General features: G+C 43.6%; 1 long non-coding RNA gene across 1 annotated transcript; it reads left to right on the forward strand.

Moving 5' to 3' along the window:
* Window positions 1-211: 211 nt before the first annotated feature.
* LOC137163448 (uncharacterized) lies at window positions 212-2952 on the forward strand. Its single transcript, XR_010922720.1, has 2 exons — window positions 212-492; window positions 1265-2952. It is a non-coding gene; the product is annotated as an uncharacterized lncRNA (long non-coding RNA).
* The last annotated feature ends 2313 nt before the right edge of the window (window positions 2953-5265 follow it).

The following is a 5265-nucleotide window of genomic DNA, read 5'->3' on the forward strand; positions in this document are numbered from 1 at the left end:
TAAACATGATTTTTTTCTTTCTTATGTTGAATGCCAGAATTCCTGAATGACTCCTATATGCAGCCTATACCTACAACACAGAGAGAGGAAAAACAAACATCACGTGTCATTTCAGCCACGAGGATTTCGGAATGAAGAAGGATCACTTAAAATGATCCAGATCTGGGTATTTCCCCCCAGCTGTCCTGGTTATTGCGCACAGCCAAAAGAAATAAAAAGCCCCACCGCCAGCCAGCCAGCCAGCCTCTCTCATCTGACCAGCTCTGCTAGTGCCAGCGCAGCACAATTTCTTGCCCATAAATTAGGAGCGCTATCTCGCAAGCTGCAGCGCCGAGGCTGCTGTGCCAACTCAGCCGGCGAGGATTCGTTATCGTGAGCATTTTGACAGGATATTAAATTTCCTAAGCCTGAACTTTCCGGACTGACCCCTACACTCGTGAGCAGACAATGGCGGCGTCTGCCTGCAAAGCACTTCCCCTGGCCTCTCGGCGGGTGAGTGCCTGGATCCTGACAGTGGTTTTCCGCTGCCTGGCTCATCAGCGGCCTTCTCGTGCCTAGGGTTAGCTAGCAAGAGCGTGTTACCCGCCGTTCGTTTGTTCGCCCTCTGCCTAAACCCGGAGCCGCTGGACTCTTTCAGAACGTTTAGATTTGCTGTAAGCAGCACATGGCCCGAGCGTTCGATCCGAATTGAAATGATCGAACAACAACTTTCCCACTGATGTTCGGCCAGTGAAGCCTTTTAAATCGTTCGCTGTTAAAAGCCGGATCCCCCCTAACTCGGAAAAAAAACCAACCCCTCCTGGAACAAAAAATGAAGTTGCTGAAAACAGCAGATCTCCACTGATAGGATACAGATCAAGCTGACCATTAAATCGCAATTTAACATCCCCAGGCAGCAGTAGCTGCTGACAACCTCTAAAGCTTGTAATCTCATTTAACCCCCTCCTGTCATGAGCGGGCCCACCCCTTTAGCATAATGCAGCCCAAATTAGACCTGACATGGCAACAAGAGACATACAAACCTCTTTAGCTTAAAAGTCATGCCACAGTGGGTAACCCTGACCTTCAGCTTCCCCCCACGCTGCCCTCCCCCTTCTCCAGGGACCCCAGAGACATTTACTTAGAGAGCGGGTGTGTGTGTTTTAAAGGGATCACAAGGTAGTTGGATTTCCCTTGGGGCAAATTACAGAGCATTTTCCTAGACAATAGAAGACAATTTCACCTGAGCTCTATTTATGTATTTATTGGTGAAGTCTTTCTTTAGTAATAAAAGATGAACCTTCAGCGCTCGGTTCAAACCGCTTCGGCTCAATACTTCTCTTTGCCTGCGGTGCTCTCCGCCTTGGAAGCCGAGGGCCGTCTCTGCGGGACGCGCAGAGTTCCCCAGGCTGTGCCTTAGACGCCTTGCATTCGCAATGAGCTCGCTTTAGCTGGTGGCCGAAGTCTTCAAAGCCCAGCTCCTGGAACTGGCATTTACTGGCGTTGGGGTTTCAGAAGGAACCTGGCTGCTTCTCAGATCCCTTCAACAACAAAACAACTCCCTGTCTCGCAGACGCCTACTCTAGCCATCAGCTATTCGCTTTGTGAAGGACGGGAGGGCTAAAGACACTGGAGAGACACATCCTACATTATTTACACGCTATTTACTCCAGGCGCCTTTGGAAGAGTTTTGCAAACCGAAGCCGCGCGTTCATTGCTCAGAGCTTCGCTTGGTAAAAAGATGAAGTCGTCAATTGCCGATATTTCTCAGAATACAAACACACACACACACACTAACACTCTCCCCCCGCCCGCGTTTAATTGTCTGCAAGCGATCGTTACGGCCCTTCACACTTAATCTGCACACGATGTGACCCGCACAAGATGTGGTTGGGGGGCTTTTTCGTTTGTCTTTGCCTGCTAAAAGAAAGCGTGCTCGCCCAGAGTCGAAGTCAGACAAGCATCCTGCCCAAGTTAAGGGTCATATTACGGTCCTGCTGGATTGATTTTCCTCTGAGCTCCCAGCTCTCCTCCCTCTGCCTGCGGTGGGTGCAATGTGAATATGTATGTTGGTTAACGAGATACAAATCCATTAAAAATATTTTTTGGAAGAAAGACCTGCCCCATCCCGCACCCTCCGTTCATAGACCTCTTAGTTTATAGGACGAACTTGCGGCTAACACGCCTTACAAAATACACATACGCCAGCGGCTGGAGAATCAACCCGAAACTTTGCTGCTTAATTTTGCAGTTTGCAGCAAGTCTGTACTAGACCGCTAATCATTCGGATCCTGTTTGCACCAGATCATTCTGTATGTAACTCACCAATTCACGCTCCCAGAGGCCTCACAGCAGGAAAAAACTTTCATTGCTTCTAGAAAGTGGAGCACTAAAAAAGCAGGCTCATTACCTGGACACAGGGCTTTTCATCATCAGAGATGCCAGATCTCCTGGTGCTGCAGATCAACTCAAAATCTGGAAGCATTTCTTTTCATTCTCTCTCCCTCTCTCGCGCTCCTTTTTTTTAAAAAGGTGGTTGACTAACGTTAGCTTAAAATTGCGAAGAATGAAAACCGCATAAATGTTTATTTCAACTTCCCAGTGCGACAGTGTACTGGAGCCCAGACTGCCCGAGCCTCTTTAGCAATGGAGTGGTTTATTTAATTTGTCAGTATAATAGAAGCAGCTGAATGAGAGACAGAGAATGCAGTGTGGTATAAAAGAAACAAAGGCTAAAAGTACCACTATTTTGATTCCCTTTTTAAAATTACTTCCAAAGTGTGGTATCTATTGTGAAGAATAATGCTGAACAAAGCACAGTGTCTTGGCAATATTCACAGACCTCATTCACAGAGCCAGTTCTGTCTGTACATTCAGAGGTAGAATACACTTATAAATGATGCATTGGAAGGACTATAGTTTCTATTGTATTCCCAGTGTAAACAAAAAGACAGACAGAAGCTGAATGGCATATGGGCTGTGAGGCCACACGTGATTCATCCATTCCAGCAGTATTGTGAAGGTAAAATGTAACGCTTTATAAACTTTATATCAGGTAAACACATTTGGGTTGGGTTGCGGTTTTTCGAGAGTAACTTAACAGAGCTGGGGATTGTGGACGTTGATGTGTTTCATCAACAAATAAACAAACAAAACAAAACACGTTTTAGATCCGCAAAAGAAACTTACAGGGGAAAGTTTTCGATCGCTCTCCTCTTTGCTAAGAGAATGATTGTTCTAATGTAGCAATTAAATGTCAGGAACAGAAGCCGAACTGGTCGTGGTCTGGCAGACTTTTACAGATCTTTCTAGCCCCTCTTTTGCATTGCTCCTCAAAACAACCCCCCAGATGTTATGGGAAGGTAGGTGGGGGCTTGACTTCCGGGCTGGGTCCCCCAAGTTTGGTAAGCAATCACAGACTCTGCCTGAGAATAAAAATGGAGATCTGCAACCTTGCCAGCTGAACATATTCAGGGTGCTAAAAATCAGGCTACGTCCCTCATTGTTTATTGCTAGATAAAACATCTTTACACTGTTTAAGAGGGAGTGGGAACCACTCACGTGGAAGAAATCTTAAAAATAGGCATGTCCCCTTCACTTATTTTCCTCCCCTGCTCAGCTTAATTCAGGAAGTTCCATTTTACCTCCCTCCCTCCCCTGTTACACTTGCTGCTATTTCATAGAAGCTCAGGTGCTGAAATTCTGCTCACTGGGGATTGAATCTTGCAGAAGAAGATATGGCTGTTTTATATATATATATATATATATATATATATATATATATAGTATGTCTTATACACACTATACACACTCAGTGGTATTCAGAGTAATCCCTGCAGTGATAATGAATCAAGGCGTCTTTCCAAAAGCCATTTTTCTATAAGCACTGATGTGTTGCTTCCTCCCTTACTGGGATCACTCTGTTGGATTTGGTTCTAAGGATCAGATTAGAAATTATTTATTCATTTTCTTTGATATTTTGCTTACAGCTGAGTACCGCTCCAGGAGAATGTCATACCTGTTTGATGCCACTAAGCTGTAAGCAAAGAATGTTGTAGTTTGGGGAGTGCCAGTTTGAGTTGGAGCCACTGAGAGCTAATTAGAGCTTGACTGACCTACCACAGCACTACGCCCTCTGGCAGAATTTACTTTGTTCTGCCATCATGGAGAATTTGCTCCTCTGCATGTTTCTGCTGTAGATAAGTCACTGTTTCATGGATCTGGATAGAGTGGTGGCTCAAGTAGAATAATGATCAAAATGGAAGTTACTCCACTTGATCCTTAAAACAGAATGCGAAGGTGTGATGTGTTAATAGCTACATCTAATGTATATTACACCCTTTAATTTTTTTAAAAACATGTCTTACAAGCTATATGGCCCTAAGCACATTTGTAAATTATCCTAACAGATGCAGGAGAATAGGGTTGTGTTTTTTCAGTAACTAAAACCACGCTCCGTATTTCCAGGTATAAATAAATAAATGGAAAATTAATGATGCTGTTTAGTAAACTGAAGTGATTACAAATTTTTGTGCCCTACTATTAGGACTGTCCTCCATTGTGAAAAAATACCAGAGAGGAGAGTCTGAATAAACATCTCAAACTCGTATAGGACAGTAGTTAAGGCTTGATTCAAAGTCCACTGAAGTCTATAAAAGACTCCCAGGAATTACAGTGGACCCTGAATGAAGCCCTAGGGAATGTATGAGCTAGAAAAAGGGAGGCCAGAATACTTAGGCTGCTGCATGTGGGAAAGGAGACAATGTTTGGGTCAAAAACCCCATCAATATGTTAGTCAGTACCAGAAGAGATCGTGGGACATGACAAAAATGTCAAAGACCTGATATTAAAATGCAGAAGGACTTGGAAAGACCCATTGTTATTTGGAAAAATGCCAACTGTACACCACTGAAGCGATATTTGGGGTCTGATTTTTTATTTTTAAATGAATGCACTATTTTTCTAATACAAAGTTTAGATGCAGAATGACAAGTATTGCTTATAAGGAATCCAGTAAAAAAAAGTGTTCAAAATACATAACCATATAATGCATATGAGTGGGTCTTGCTCAGTTGCTTTCCGTACTTGACTGAATTTCAAATATAGGCACAAGGACTCTCATTTATGTGACATTACAAAAGATATAGAGATGCTTTTTATGTAAACTGGGCATTATTATTTATTGAGTGTCACTACTTTGTTTGAAGAAGACATGGTCTGGACCATACTGCCAGCCACTTACAGCTTAAACTGGCCAGACAATACAGGTCAGACACAAACAGCTGA

This window comes from Emydura macquarii, unplaced genomic scaffold (assembly GCF_026122565.2).
Source record: "Emydura macquarii macquarii isolate MOO-44397 ecotype Brisbane River unplaced genomic scaffold, CSIRO-AGI_Emac_v2 contig_2531, whole genome shotgun sequence".
NCBI classification, from domain to species: Eukaryota; Metazoa; Chordata; order Testudines; family Chelidae; genus Emydura; species Emydura macquarii.